At 38.8% G+C, this 17,292-nt stretch overlaps 1 protein-coding gene across 6 annotated transcripts in view; it reads right to left on the reverse strand.

Moving 5' to 3' along the window:
- Window positions 1-17,292, reverse strand: part of NCOA3 (nuclear receptor coactivator 3) — a 121,194-nt gene that overhangs the window by 53,843 nt on the left and 50,059 nt on the right. For all 6 annotated transcript variants that reach the window (XM_060030674.1, XM_060030673.1, XM_060030669.1 and 3 more), the window contains exon 2: window positions 5,932-6,012. The gene's annotated coding sequence lies outside the window, so the exon portion shown is untranslated. The remainder of the gene's footprint in view (window positions 1-5,931; window positions 6,013-17,292) is intronic.

Genomic DNA, 17,292 nt, shown 5'->3' on the forward strand with positions numbered 1-17,292 from the left:
AAATTGTAAGAACAAACTATATTCAGATACCAGAGAACAAGCAGTGAAAAACTGTGGTCCCTGAGATCAGGAAAACAATTGGGAGTTGGGGGGAGATGGACCAATATGACAACATGAGCCCTACCACCAGCCAGGCTTCCTACCAGGAAGCAACAATTTTTCCAGATCACAGCACGAGGATAAGGAACCCAAACAAAGTCCAGCAATCTTGCTGAATGGACAAGATAATAACCAGCATTCAGGACGGCCAAGCTGGATGTATTCTGCACGGCAGTTTCTCAGAGTGACTGACAAAACTGTAGGGACTAACAAACTAATCCTGAAATTTGTATCAAAAGATTTAGATTACCCAGAGCAATCATGGCAAAGAAGAAAAAGTTGAAAGACTCACATTACCTACTTTCAAACCTTACTATAAAAGCTGCAGGAATCAGGACAATATATGTGGGCATAAGGACTGTTATACAAATCAATGGCCAGAATAAAGACCAGAAATAGATCCTGATTTTATATATATGTATACATCTGTGTGTATGTGTGTGTGTGTGTATATATATATATATGTATATGTATGTATATATGTATGTATATGTTTGTGTATGTATTTACACACACACACACACACACACACACACACAGTTAGTTGATTAAGTTACCAAAAGCAATGCAATGGGAAAAGGAGAGTCTTATTCAATAAATAGCCATGGAACGGAATGTCAATATTTTAAAAAACTGATCCTCAATCCTTTCTTCACACCATATGCAAAAATTAAATCAAAATGGATCACAGACCTAAATGTAAAGCTAAAACTATAGAACTTCTACAAGAAAACAAAGGAGAAAAATCTTCATAACCTTACAATAGGCAAAGATCTCTTAACACATTAAAAAAGGATTAATCCTAAGAGAAAAAAATTGATAAATCAAGAAAATGAAAAGGGAAGACAAAGGCCAGAAGAAAATACTCTCAAAATATATCTGAAAAGGATTTGTATCCAGAACATTTTTTTTTTTAACTCATACAATAAGAAAACCACCCAATTTTAAAAATGGGCAAAATGTGAACAGACACTTCATAAAAGAAGAGATATATGTGTAACCTGAACTCTCATATATTGCAGGTGGAATATAAAATGGTAAGCCACTTTAGAAAACAGTTTCAATTTCTTATAAAGATAAGCAAGCACACACTTAACAGAAGACCCTGCAATTACACTCCTAGGTATTTACTCAAGAAGGAAAAAAAAATCCAAAGACTTGTACTTTAATGTTCCTAGAAGCTTTATTCATAGCAGCCCAAAATAGGAAACACAATGGAATACTACTCAGCAATAAAAAGAAAGAAACTTCTGACAGAAAAATGTGGATCCATCTAAAAAAACACGCTGAGGGAAAGAACTTTTACAGTGTGACTGTGGGGAAACAGGCGCTCTCACATATTGATGGTGGGAACCCATATGGTATAATCCTTATAGAGTGTAATCTGACAATATCTAACAAAAACTATATATGCATTTACCCTTCAACCTAACAATCTCACTTCCAAGAATCTATCCTGAAGGTATACCCCCAACAATATGAAAATATATATTCATGAGGTTATTCACTGCAGCATTATTTTAATCACAAAATACTGGAAACAACTAGGTAATATCCATACATATGAAACTGACTGAATAATCTACATGCACATAATGGAAACTATACATCTATGTAAAAAATAAATGAGACTGGGGCTGGGAAAAGAGGCAGTGAGAAATTGGTGTTTAATGGGCACAGTTCTCAGTGTAGGGAGATGAAAACATTCTGGAGATGGATGGTGGGGACAGCTGCAAACAGTGTGAGGGGACTTAATGCCCCTGAGCCGCACACTTAAAAGTGGTCAGAATGGTGAGTTTTATGTTATGTAAAGTTTACCATGATTTTTAAAAATGAATGGGAAAGATCCCTTTGGCATGATATGGCATTATTTCCAGGAGATATCAGTAAGTGAAAAGAGCAAAGTGCAAAAGAATATACATAGTATGCTACCTTTTGTGAAAACAAAAAGAAAAAATAAAACAGATTATACATATATCTGTTTGTCATTACAAAAAGAAACACAGGGAAATACTTCAGAAAACACTGAAGATAGTTTCCTCCAAGAATGGGGAGAATGGGGTAGAAAGGATACAGAAGGGAATGTGTATCTTCTGTAAAATTTTGACTTCGGAAAATGTGTTCATATTCTACATAATCAAAACATAACCAATCAGAATGGGAAGGAGCACTTTAAAACAAACTGAAACTCAAGCATACAAATAAATAAATCTCATTTCATTTCAAACAAATACCATAACTACATTATGCAGAAAGTAAGGGTGGGAAATAAAACTGGGGAAGGAAGGGAAAGTAGGAGGAGGGAGGACTAATTCAAGTAATTTAAGAATACAGGATTTTACACCTGAAACTAACACAACATTGTAAATCAACTCTAATAAAAAGTAAAAAAAGAAATACAAATATGCAAATCTTACAAAAAGGTGGCGGGGGGGGGGGGGGACTTCCCTGGTGGCACAGTGGTTAAGACTCCACACTCCCAATGCAGGAGACCTGGGTTCAATCCCTGCTTAGGGAACTAGATCGCACATGCATGCCGCAACTAAGAGTTCTCATGCCCCAACTAAGGAGCCCACCTGCCGCATAAGACCTGGCACAACCAAATAAATAAATTAAATATAAATCAATCAATCAATCATTAAAAAAGAATACAGGATTTACTCTCAGTCTTGGGGAAGTGGAGAACTATATACAAATTCTTCACTCACTTTAATTAAGTTTGTTTACTGTGAAATGGTCAAGCAATTCTGAAATTATTTTAGATGTGTTATAGGATAGAGCAAAAGAGTAAATGTACTGACAATGTTGGGAACCAGAGCTCTCATGGCATAAAAACAAACATAAAGGGACTTCCCTGGTGGTGCAATGGTTAAGAATCCACCTGCCAAAGCAGGGGACATGAGTTCAATCCCTGGTCCAGGAAGATCCCACATGCCACGGAGCAACTAAACCCATGCCCTACAACTACTGAGCCTGCGTTCTAGAGCCCGCGAGCCAAAACTACTGAGCCTGTGCTCTACAGCCCAAAAGCCACAACTACTGAGCCCGTGCGCCACAACTACTGAAGCCCGCACACCCTAGAGTCCATGCTCCGCAACAAGAGAAGCCACCACAATGAGAAGCCTGCGCGCTGCAACGAAGAGTAGCCCCCGCTCCCCACAACTACAGAAAGCCCGCACGCAGCAACAACGATCCAATGCAGCCGAAAATAAATAAAATTTTTTTTTAAAAAAAAGACATAAAGGGCTTCCCTGGTGGCCCAGTGGTTGGGAGTCCGCCTGCCGATGCAGGGGACACGGTTCGTGCCCCGGTCCGGGAAGATCCCACGTGCCGCGGAGCGGCTGGGCCCGTGAGCCACGGCTGCTGAGCCTGTGCGTCCAGAGCCTGTGCTCCACAACGGGGGAGGCCACAGCAGTGAGAGGCCCACGTACCGCCCAAAAAAAAAAAAGGACGTAAAAATATGAAATGAGAGGTGCAAAGAAAGAACCCTGTAGATGTGGAGTGAAATTGGACATACTGACATAAACTCATGATTTCTAAACTACATATATTCATGTTGCTATGAACATGTATATATGAACAAGTATATTTATGTATGTATGTGTATAGACATTCATATATTTTCTAGCTGTGTCACTGTAAGGGTCAAGAAGAGAAGACAACCCAGAAGCAACAAGGACACCTACCCTCCACCACCCAGGGATCTTGGTCTCTAATACTGTTCTCCACAAGGACACAGGAGCATGATTAAAAGAGCTCCACTGGGAATGGAATAAGAAAATGACCATTTTGGAACCATTATGGTAAAAAATTAGATCAGACAAGAATCATCAATGAATGCTAAATCTAGGGCAAATTGTGACGAGAATTGTGGTACCAGCATTGTCTCCCCCACAGACTGCTTACTGCTTGCAAAAGAAGGAAAAAAAACTATACAGTGGAGAAATCTGGCAACACCTTGGCCAAGTGATCAAAATTAACATCCCAATGAGGGACAGAATACACCATGTGCCTCCAGAAGTTGTGCATCTTTCTCGGAGGATCACATCACCTATGCAGTATTCCAGCCAAGAACGCATAACCACATTCTAATTGCAAGAAAACTTCAGACAAACAGAAAATGAAGAACATTCTAATAAGGGAGGGGAAGGGTTGTGTTCTTCAAAAATGTCAATGTCATAAAAGACAAAGGCTGTGGAAATATACCAGGAAAAGGGAGGCTAAAGAAAAATAGTAACTACATGCAGTATCTGACCCGAGACTGGTTTCTGTTACAAGAAGTAAGGGAAATGCTGTGAGTGACCTTATTAGGTCAACTGACAAAATTGGAATATTTTGTCTGAATGCAATAGATTTGTATCGACATCCATTTATGAAGCTTATAACTATACAATGGTTATATGAGAGAATGACCCTATAAAGCAGAAGTATTAAGGGAAAGAAGCACAATATATATAACATACCCTCAAATAGCTCAGAAAAGAGAGAAGGAGAGAGAAGAAAGAGTAAAAGTACACATGAACGCAAATAATAACACCAGAGACTGTATCTGGCTAAAGAATATCTAGATGTTTTTCATACTCTTATTTTTGTAACTTTTGTAAATTCCGAAGTATTTCCAAATAAAGTTTCTTTTTTTTAAGATAAATACTATGGAGATAGTTCTCTACTATGTTCAGAATATAATGGGTATATACCATAATTAATTGAAGGATTTTATAGGGAAATAGCAAGAGCTGAGGATGGAGGCTTAGATAAATTCCCAAAGGACTGTTTCAAATACAAAAGAAGGGAGTTTGTACTTTTTTTTTTTTCGGTAAGCCAGGGACCAGTAGCACAAAGCTTAGAACAGAAAAGAGGCTTGGTTAAAGGGGTATATTTAAGAAAATTTTCTAGCAAACCTTCAAGTAGGTAGAAACACTACAGATAAGAAGCAGTTAAAGGACATTTGGACAAACACAAGCATGAAATTAAGGAGTCTTGGCCTAGAAAACTAAGATTGGTAACAGAAAGTTGAACAAATACAGGGGACATGAAAACAGAAAACCAGATAAGACCTGTTTATTAAATATATCAAAGGGGGGTAGGATTCAAAGATGACTCACATTTCAAGCCTAGCTAACCAAGAGAATAATGTTACCACGGCTTCCCTGGTGGTGCAGTGCTTGAGAGTCCGCCTGCCAATGCAGGGGACACGGGTTCGTGCCCCGGTCCGGGAAGATCCCACATGCCACGGAGCGGCTGGGCCCGTGAGCCATGGCCGCTGAGCCTGTGCTCCGCAACAGGGGAGGCCACAACAGTGAGAGGCCCGCGTACCACAACAAAAAACAACAGTGTTACCAGCAAAAAGAAATTTAACTAGCTAAGAAAAGCATAACCGCTTTCTTAGCTATCAGACAACTTTTCTCTTCTCATTTTTCCTATTCTGATGCAATAATAAAAGTCAGGAGAGGAGTCAGATGAAATGTTGCACACTAGCACAAGCAATCCGGTGAAACTGGTCTTCACAAGGTGAAATAGTCAAAATGGGTGGCGCTGATTCAGATTTTGACTATGTGCCATTAAAATATTCACACATAAGGAAACAGTGGGCAGGTGGTAGTGTCTCATATTAAACCGTAACATAGTTCCAACCCTTCCCCCAAATTTATGTTTGTATATAGAATACACATATATATTCACTTATTCCTTCGTTCAACTAATAGTATTATTAAAGAGGAAAGCATGACACATAAAATAAGCTTAAGATTAAACCATAAATCAAGAAGAGGGCAGGACCTTCAGAGGGTGAAGTCAGAACATTACAAAAGATCCAAAGTAAAACTGAATTACCTGGCTAACCAGTCAGATGATGTTCAAGTAGAGTTTATTTTTATTGGTCTCTGATTCCACTGTTCAGCAAGTATTTTGATCCTGAGGACAAAAAAAAAAAAAAAAGGGTGTTGATTTTTATTGCCCTTTCTTTATATAAGTACTATTATTAGTCACACACAAAATAACTTTTCCCACCTTTCCCTTCCCTGGACATAAGAAACAAACAATAACAACAAAAAGCTATCAAGTATAAGGCCTCTTCCTGGGAATTTGAGCTTCATGCCTCATTTTGCCATATATTACTACTTCTGCTAAAAAAATTTTTTTTTAATAAAAAAAAATAAAAATCAGGCAGGGCATACATAATACAGTCTGTCACAGTTTGTAAACATGGATAACACAAAGTGGAGATAAAGGAGTTCACCTTCAAGTCCTGAAAAGTGATGAAACCAGCTGGGTAATTTGAACTTGGGACGTTCCCACCAGTCCAAAAGTAATGTTCAACAAATTAACAATCTAAAATAATATAGGACTTCCCTGGTGGCACAGTGGTTAAGAATCTGCCTGCCAATGCAGGGGACATGGATTCGAGCCCTGGTCTGGGAATATCCCACATGCCTCGAAGCAACTAAGCCCATGCACCACAACTACTGAAGTTCCCGCACCTAGAGCCAGTGCTCCACAACAAGAGAAGCCACCACAATGAGAGGCCCGTGCACCACAACGAAGAGTAGCCCCTGATCACCACAACTAGAGAAAGCCCGCACGCAGCAATGAAGACCCAATACAGCCATTAATTAATTAATTAACTGATTAATCAATTAATTAATTAAATATAAATATCCTGTCAGAAGCTAATTAAATACTGAAGTCAAAAAAAGATAAATACCCACCAGATGGATGGATGAAGCAAGCAAGGAGCAGGGTAAAACAAAAAAAAGCCCTGGATATTTTCTTCCCCTCTAGGAAAGGGTGCATCATTTGAGTCACCAACAAAAAATAATTTGAAATGGGAGACAGGTAAGTGAGGGGCAGTTCTTCAAAATAAACTGCAATAAATACATGAACATAAAGAACAGCAGACTTTGCACTTGAGGAGATGTGGAGCAGGCTCTAGTGCAACAAGAAAGTGAGCCAATAAAAACATTCAACATCACTTATGATTTTCCAAATGTATCAATAAGGCAATAATTTAACTATTGCTAATTCTAGAGATATCTATAAAGACAAGAACCATAACTATGCCCTTAAATTAATAGCATTCACACTGGAATTGGCAAGTCTGTTGAGAAAGGATGGAAGAAAAAAATGATATATTCACAAGTTCCGAGTAACAAATACATCACAGCCATGGGCAATCCACATGTAGCATAGAGAAGACAACCAACCATAATCTAGCTGCATGATGTGAAGGGTCTGTTGCCCTTTTTTTTGTTTTTTTTTAGCGGTACGCGGGCCTCTCACTGCTGTGGCCTCTCCCGTTGCGGAGCACAGGCTTCGGACACACAGGCTCAGCGGCCATGGCTCACAGGCCCAGCCGCTCCGCGGCATGTGGGATCTTCTGGTTCCCCTACAGCGGCAGGCGGACTCTCAACCACTGCGCCACCAGGGAAGCCCGGTCTGTTGCACTTTTGAAACTCAAAAGTGCGAAAATGGGGGAGTGGGCGTTGAGGATGGAAGGATATCACATTATAATGTGGATCACAAAGGGAAAAGAGGAAAACCCTGGTAATATATCAGTGCCATGCAATTAAAGTTATAAAAGGAACTGATATATCTAGTACCAGGTCTACTGATAAGCACAGTAGTCTCTAGCTTATAACTGAGATACATGCCATAAGTAAGGTGGTTCTTGGACTACATCTTCCAATCCACAATAGTATAGCTAGTTGTTAGCATAATGGCTAAAGGGCAGAAGCTTCAGAGCCCACCAGATCTCGTTAGGTACCCCTGGGTCAACTAAAGACATCTTTGAGCCTTAGATTTCTCATCTTAAAATGGCTATCACACCTCCTAAGGCTCTTGTGAACATTAAGTGAAAATGCTTAAATTACTTATTAGTACCTAGTATACAAATGCTCAATAAATAAAAACAATTATTAGCCAAACAAGACTATCTGACAGGGGCTTCCCTGGTGGCGCAGTGGTTGAGAATCCGCCTGCTAATGCGGGGACACGGGTTCGAGCCCTGGTCTGGGAGGATCCCACATGCCGCGGAGCAACTAGGCCTAGGCCCGTGAGCCACAGCTACCGAGCGTGCGCGTCTGGAGCCTGTGCTCGCAACGGGGGGCCGCGACTTGAGAGGCCCGCGCACCGCGATGAAGAATGGCCCCCGCTCGCCGCAACTGGAGAAAGCCCTCGCACAGAAACGAAGACGCAACACAGCCAAAAATAAATAAATAAATTTTAAAAAAAAAGACTGACACATAATATAACAAGAATTACCAAGCACAGTGAAATTTAAAAATAGGAGAAAACACAATCATCAGTTTTAGTTTTTAAATGAATTCAATGTTTTACAATGTGAATTTTTTTAATTTTTATTTTATTTATTTATTTTGGCTGCATCGGGTCTTAGTTGTGGCCCACGGGATCTTCATTGTGGAACACAGAATCTTTAGTTGCGGCAATGAGGACTTCTTAGTTGCGGCACGCACACAGGATCTAGTTCCCCGACCAGGGATCAAACCCACGGCCCCTGCACCGGGAGCATGGAGTCTTACCCGCTGGACCACCAGGGAAGCCCCTATAACTTGAATTTTTATATCCAATTTATTTAGAGGACAGTGAAGGGGGAAAAGGTAGGCAGAAGTCCTGTAAAGAAAATCCAAGGTTTTCTGGCCCTAATTTTAAATAAAGTTTCATTTCAGAAATGGTTCTTTTGTTGTTGCTCCTTTTGGGGGGCTAACGGGGGTCGGTGGGGTGGCATTAATACCTAAGAACAAGAGGGGTGGGAAGGAAAAGGAATTTGAGTCAGAATGTACCTAGTACCCTAATGACTGACCCCGGAAACAAGTCTGCTGCCTAACGTGAAAGGTTGGCGAGACAGCCTACATTAATACTCAAACACCGTCGTACTGCTGGTGAGAACTATCCAAAGGAGTGCTGACCCAGCCAATCTGTACCCACAACCCCCAGGACCCAAAGGAACACCATCTACAAAATGCTCCTCTCCCAGGAAGTATGCAGTTGGATTAGAGAGGTCCCCAAATAGTCAAAGATCAATGACTGGCCTGCCTACCAGGAACCTGCAAGGAGCAGATGGTCTAAAAAGTACTATATACCAGGATCCCGTAAAGTATGGAACTGTTGGGGAACTGCAGTTAACTTGCCTAGAACCAAGATTCTGCAAAGGCAACAATCAAAGCATATTTCCTGGGACTGTACTTATTATCTTCATCAAAAATAAGTTTATCCTGGGAATTCCCTGGTGGTCCAGTGGTCAGGGCTCTGCACTTTCACTGCCGAGGGCTCAGGTTCAGTCCCTGGTTGAGCAAGCCGCGCGGCACAGCCAAAAAACAACCTTATCCTTACTCCTTTTCATAGTTTGGACTTTAGTCAATCACACACACAAAGTCAAACCAGACCGACATAAAAATTGAATGACACAACCCCAAAATATTAAGTATCGCAGTGGGGGAGGGGACAGGGTATGACATTAATTTTTCTACTATAAATAACAGAAAGGTGACTGATGAGATCCCCATTATCAAAACCTGCACCACTAGAAAGCTATCGCAGGGGCTTGGGGGAGATCAAACTGAGCTTTGTTAATAGCTAGTCTGAGAAGGTGTGCCTCGAGGCCAGAACAAAGATTCAAACTGGGGGAGGGGATATGACAGAGAGGAAAATCCAAACTACATGATGCTGATGCTTAGAAACACCGACTGGACAAAAACAGGCCACTGAATATTATTGAACGTGTTTTTCTTTTGCTGTTGAACATGGAAGGGGGCAAGGATTCTACTACTAATCATATTAAACTCATTGTTCTTTCCATGTTGCTGCAGGCAGGACTCCCAGGTACTCCCTCCTCAGTTCCCTAAAATCACAGATAGAGATGGGGAATCATCATCTTTGGGAAAAGCCAGCTGTTGCCCACTCATCTTCAAAGCACTACAGAGTAAGTTTGTGCACCAACTAAATATCAGGTTACTTAAAGATTATATAATATTGGCATAAACTAAACTTAAAATATTTTTGCAGTTGAGATTATTTACCAAGCAATCAATATATCCTTTGTCAAAACTGTAACACCAGATTTTACTTGCAACAATCAACTGCAACCAATTTGTAGCTATAATGAAACGGGAAAAAAGGATGTAAGTTTAATACCATATGAAAATTTAAGGGCTTCCCTAGTGGCGCAGTGGTTAAGAATCCGCCTGCCAATGCAGGGGACACAGGTTCGAGCCCTGGTCCGGGAAGATCCCACATGCTGCAGAGCAACTAAGCCCGTGGGCCACAACTACTGAGCCTGTGCTCTAGAGCCCACAAGCCACAACTACTGAGCCTGAGAGCCACAACTACTGAAGCTTGCATGCCTAGAGCCTGTGCTCCGCAACAAGAGAAGCCACCACGATGAGAAGCCCGTGCACCGCAATGAAGAGTAGCCCCTCCTCGCCACAACGAGAGAAAGCCTGTGCGCAGCAACAAAGACCCAACATAGGCAAAAATAAATAAATAAAACAAATTATTTTAAAATAAATTTATTTTTAAAAAATAAAGCAACAAAGACCCAACGTAGCCAAAAATAAATAAAACAAATAAATTCATTTTAAAATATTTATTTAAAAAAAAACAAATTTATTTTAAAAAATAATTTGTCTTTATAACAAAAGACAAATTATTTTATATAATTTAAAATTATATAAAAAGATGCTACTGTTTTTGAAGCTGTATAAACTTAATAAAAAGAATTTTCTCTTTAAAATTTATTATTTAGCCCATAATTATGTGCTCAAGTAAATAAGGAAAAATGTATTTGGTACCCAAGAGAACATTGGTAATACACTGATGACAAACTTTCAAAAAAACCATAATCTTTTTGACAAGGGGAGCAGGAATTATTTCAAATTACAGCATACACAGGCCTAGTAAAGGGCAGGGTTTAAAAAAAAAAAAAAACCTGACATGTATTACCACCTATCCTGTGATGTACACTAGAAAGGAGCAAGCTGATTTGTCGTAATTTATTCTACACAGTCATTTAATAAGTTATAATAAATGTTTAGTTCTATGTGGAGCCAACCTGAAAATTTAAATGAGGCAGTTAAAAAAGAAGCCTTGATTTCAGAAAACCTAGTTTTTGGAAGTTCAGATTCATAAAGTGATCTTGTGGGAGGCATCTAATTCACTTAAATGGTTGTTCTGCACCTATTAGATGTCAGGCGCTGCACAAGCACTCAAAAGTATAAGCAAAATATGGTTCCTGCTGCTAATTAGGAAAGGAGAAGCAGCTACAAATAACCACTATAGTTTCCGAAATGAAAACTGTGTTCATTCAGTAAGCATCTGCTGAGCATCAACCTGCTACGCTGCACCGGAAACCAGGGATACAAGGAAGAACCAGAAGATGAAGACAGAGTCTGATAATAATATTAAAGGAGAGAAGAGAGAAGGGTGGCCCTGCCTTTTTCATAGGATTGCTCTGGTAACTATAAAGCACTATTTACAGGTGAATGAAAGACAAATCCAAAACCATTTACCTCTGCCAAGAAAAAATAAAGGGGGGAGAAAGAATTATTAACGAAATTCGAATGTACAGATAACTTCTGCAATTATTTTCCATAGTTAGAACCGAAATGCCATTTGAGTTTCTTTATAACAAAAGACAAAAGCAAAGAAGAAAAAAACTTTTGTAAAATGTTATTTGTGTAAAAATCATGAGAGACAGAGGAAACATTAATGGGGTGTATAAAGGTTGCTTAATATGAAAGCTATTTTTAACTCAACACATTCAGGAAATCATGCCATACATTTTGCTTGCACTACGATACTATCCACTGATGAACAATGGCAGTAAATATAACCATTCTGCATTTTTTAAATTACCTTGAGATTAAGGAGAAAACTAAAAAACTCCGGTTGGCAGACCAGTTTATTAACAAGCCCCATATCTCTGGCTGAGCTGTAGTTAGTAATGACATGGTTGCTAAAACAGGCATGAAGCCAGCCGCTTGCTGGTGCTTGTTCCACCTCCCTCTCCCCCATCTCCTGGAAAAACTGCATGCAGTGCTGCACGATCACACAAAATAAATACAGGAAAGGGGGTGGGAGGGGTTGGGTGGAGAGGCGAGCTGAAGCTCTGGGCTCCACCAGTGGAAGGCGTTCCACAAGAATTGCTACAGGGTCAAAAGTTTACAGTGGTTTCAATTTCACCTTTTAGCAGCCAATCAGGAAACAGAGACTGTACGCTGACCCTCAGGCTGCAAATGAACATTAACTCATTGGCCACCAGGATTGCCTGTATTCCTTTTCTTGCAAGGCTTTCCTTTTTCCTTTTTTTTTTTTTTTTGTGGGGGAGGCGAGGGGAGGGGAGGTAGCAGAGGAGGAGGCAAAGAACATTTTAAGTTCAAGATGATGATTTTATTGAAGACCATGTATTTTAAACAGGTATTTGAGGGGAGAAATGATCGAGTAATTTTCCTTGAAATTATCCTGTAGTATCTAACAAACCAATCATTAATGCTGGTATGGAGACAAAGGGTGAACTTAGGCAAGTTAAAGAGATAGATTTATCTCCATGAGGCTGCAATTCTAAGAACAATTTACAATATGATGAAAGATAATGCTGGTTATGTTTCCAGTAAATGCTTTAAAAAAAACTCAGATATTGAAGACATTTAATCAAAGTATTTATCTAACCCCAATTTTTTATTTGCATAGATTTTCCACCTCCTCTCCTAATCATTAATTTATAAACGTGCAACATGCCTGTACTTTTCGTACTGTACATCTACCAAAATGCAGGTACAGCTTCTAAGGTTTAAGCTTTCTTTTCTTGTATTTCTCTCCTCAAACAGTTCAGTACACAGAAGTGACTCCTATGTACAATAAACTCAAGAGTGAACCCCTTGGCAATAGACTCAACTACTCTCCAATTCTTTTTTCTTAATGTAAATTTCTCCCAAACGCAGAAAACATCAGTAAACTAATCCATTACTCTTTCCAACATTCTGTATTTAACATTGAGCAAGGTTAAAATGAAGATCTGTACTATACACACCTTAACTACCCTACATTTAAAAACTAGATTTCTGTGACGCGTTACATGATAAAAGTGAAAGAGCTGTATTAACTGCTCTATCACAATGATCAGTTAAATACTAATAAGCAATTGTGTGAATTTGTAGTCAGAATATTTCTCATTAATACAATAGGTGGTCGAATTTTACCAGTCTTGTTGACTTAATTTTACGTTATATTTATAAGGCCCTGTAGGTGCTACCACTACCTAAGAAAATGATTCCATGTAGGGCATTAGTTTTCTTACCCAAACCAACAGAGTAAGACACCACAGTCATTTCTGAACACCCAAAGATAACCAATATACAAAAGTATCTTACTTAATATATAACTACTAAAGGGCCCCAAAATAAATTCATAGGTATAAATTTTCCACAGCAATTTAATGTAGTTAAGATAGTAAATAAACTTGATCCTAATGTAGAGGGGTTTTTTTTTAAATTCAGCATTAAAACAAGTAATTTTCTAGTAACAACTCCCAAACCTTCATGATCTAAGTTTATGCATCTTTGTCTATAAAGAGTCTTTACTTTTAAAATCTAGGTGTTTTTTTAAACATGGTTTGCAGAAGCTTTTTTAATGTATTAAATTGGAGGGGTCTTCTGTACATCTTCTTTTTACAAGATGGCCTCATTCTGAAAGAAAATGGATGCGATAAAATTTTACATCAAGTCAGCATGTTAGCAAGAAGCTTTTTGTGTGTTCTGAATTTGATTAATACAAGCCAAGGTCACTTCCTGAAAGATGCCTACCATTGCAGCTGCAGGCAAACTAGGCTCCAGTGTAAAGCTGGGGGAAGGGAATGGGTAATGGCATTTATTAACACTGAGACGGGCTTCCACCTCCACCAGCAGCACTTTAAGGAGGGGGAACAAGAAGATCCCAGAATTCCTGGCATATAAAGATTAAAATATTTGCACTCCTTAATATTTAGAAACAGAAACTTAATCAATATGTAATACTCATGTCAAAATTACATCAAAGATATCCTCAACACTACAATACATTAAAACATTTCACTTAATACTATACAAATCATCTAACACCAGACACTAAAGTAAACTTCGCATTCAACACAAAACGACCTGTACTTGCTATGCAAAACGCCTACAAAGGCAGATACAGGCCCTTGAAGAAAACAGAATCAGAGATTCAAATTTCTCTTATCTAAAACTAACAGTAGCCTAAAAGTCATGAAAGCAGAAATCCAAAACACAAAAGTCTGTATTGCAAAGTATTTGCATAAGTTTTGTACTGTAATTCAATTTAATTTTCTTCTTACCAGCATGAATACAAATATTATGTCTCTGTGCTCAAAAACATCATCAAGATATACATTATCAGCAACCAGAACCTTCTCCCTGAATAATTAATAATAGCAAAATTTAACTGAGCGATTACTATGTACAGCTAGGAAACTATATTAAGTACTTCACCTGTCCTCTTTGAAGTCCATATACATTTCAACTAACTGGATAAAATATTAGGTAGAGTCTGGAAATCTACACGCTCCTTATAATTTTCTGTAACCTTGGACAAATTAGATTGATTTTGTGTGCCTCATTTTTCCTACCCACCAAATGGGAGATATGCCTGAACCAAGATTTTCCAGAGATATATCATCAGCAACGTGCTTTTAATGATTGTACAGTAAACACAAAACCTGGCCTTTTTTTTTTTAATTCATCAACATGTTCAAAGCCATTATGTTTCTATTTTCTACATAAATTGAGAATATAATTTTGTCCCTCTCTTATGCTCCCCACACTTTCATTCTGATTGAAGTTTGGTTCAATTTTAACAACAAAAATAAACATATTACATGTGCAAGTTCAAACAAATTGATGCTTTTTTTTTTTTAAAGTCTTATACCTTTCAGTGACTGGCAGGGAAAAGCTATCGTTTAATGGGCACAGAGCTTTCTATATACCTGAAGGGCTTTTTAAAATCATCTTAGGAAAAGGAAGGCAACCAAGCAAAAAATATTGTGAGAAGTCCTGAATTCAGAGAATCTAGAAGCTGGGTATGGCCAAGGAAGGTATTCAGAAGAATTCAACAAGACCTAATCATATGCCTTTGAGATGGAACAAACTCTAAAAACAGACTAAGGGTAAAATTAGTTATTCAAACTCCTTCTCCCCAGGACATCTTGTGAAACACTGAGGGGGAATAAATTTTTCCTCAATTTCTCCTATCCTCTATATTCTTTCTTTCCGTCACATGACTTATTCCAAATATAACTCAGAACAAAGCATAGAGTTAAACAGTAGGTAGCTAGCTTCTTGCCACAGACCAACCAGGGTATGGAAGGTGCAATTTTCCCTCGCATCTCCAACTAAATCATTCTTCTCCCCTGGTTTTATCCAAGTACCCAATGCAGTCCTCACTTGGCAAATAAGACAAACTACATTGGGGATACAACAGTAGTTGCCTGGTCTTCCTCCCGTACTAATGCAGCTTCTGTGCCAAATATAGAACCTAAAAGGAAATACTGGCTATAAAATAAAAATAAACAAAATATTGGCCTGCATGTCTTCTTGCTCTGTCAGAGTGGTTCACAGACATAAGTTTGAGAATCACTCTTTAAGATTCACAGAGTAAGTGTTTAAAAAAAAAAAAGATTCAAATATTTTCTATGGCTTCAAACCAAATAGACCAGCTATCCCATAATTGAAAATTTCTGTTTAAAAAAAATACAAAGTAGTATGACACATAAAATGGTATTATTAATCAGTAATAATGCAGCTACGCCATATGCTTATTCTTTGAAAGCACATTAGACTATAAGCCCCAAATGCACCTCTCAAGTGAAAAAGCCAGTATGTTGTCATTACATTCAATGTTTGCTGAAATTATATCATATTCCGCAGGACTGCTATTCCAGGTTCTGTGGATACAATGGTAAACAAGACACAAGGCCCTCACAGAAGTCCTTAAATTCAGAGAGCCTCATTCCTGGGCAAAGGAAGGTGCTCAGAGGAGTTCAAAAAGACCTAAGCAATGAGATAAAATAAACCCTAAAGATGGACAAAGGATAAAAAATCACAGAGCTAACATTTTACTGGCTATTAACAATACACAAGATATTTCCAGAAGGTATTTCCAAAAAGTGATTAAGCCATAAAGGAAATAAATAGGGTGTGTGATATAAAAGAGGAGGGAGGTAGGAAGAGGGAAGTAATTTCAGGTCAGGGAAGGGCTCTCTGAAGAGGCAACATCTAATCTGAGAGCTGAAAGGAACCAACCATGCAAAGAGGGTTCCAGGCAGATAGCATTGTATATAATAGCACTAACAGATAATGAAATTTATATACTTATGTACATAGGTAGACATATATATATATATTTTTTTTTTTTTTTTTAGCCACGCCGCGAGATCTGTGGGATCTTAGTTCCCCAATCAGGGATTGAACTCCGGTCCTCAGCAGTGAAAGCGCAGAGTACTAACCACTGGACCACCAGGGAATTCCCATGAAATTAATAATTATTAATGATAATAAAATAGATAATTGATTAAGTCTAACAGTCTCAACCTTCTTCCCACTTCTAGTCTGGGACCCACACTGTAGGCCAATAGGAACTTGAAAATTATGTGCTAGTAACCTGCTTCATTTTAAAACTTATCTTTAGGGCTTCCCTGGTGGCACAGTGGTTAAGAATCCACCTGCCAATGCGGGGGACATGAGTTCGATCCCTGGTCCGGGAAGATCCCACATGCCACAGAGCAACTAAACCCATGTGCCACAACTACTGAGCCTGCACTCTAGAGCCCACGAGCCACAACTACTGAGCCCGAGTGCCACAACTACTGAAGCCCATGCGCCTAAAGCCTGTGCTCCGCAACAAGAGAAAAGCCACTGCAATAAGAAACCCGCACACTGCAAGGAAGAGCAGCCCCAGCTCGCTGCAACGAGAGAAAGACCACCACTGCAACAAAGGCCCAACACAGACAAAAATAAATAAATAAAATAAATTTTTAAAACATAAAAAATAAATAAAACTTACATTTAATAAAAATCCATAAGAGATCCATACTTAAAGCCAGTATACAACATAGCTTTCTAGAAAGTATTATTCGTAATAGATGGGACAAGGAAGTATTACTAAAAATAATGCTTAATAGATTTAGAG

Source organism: Delphinus delphis, chromosome 15, assembly GCF_949987515.2.
Source record: "Delphinus delphis chromosome 15, mDelDel1.2, whole genome shotgun sequence".
In the NCBI taxonomy this organism is placed as follows: domain Eukaryota; kingdom Metazoa; phylum Chordata; class Mammalia; order Artiodactyla; family Delphinidae; genus Delphinus; species Delphinus delphis.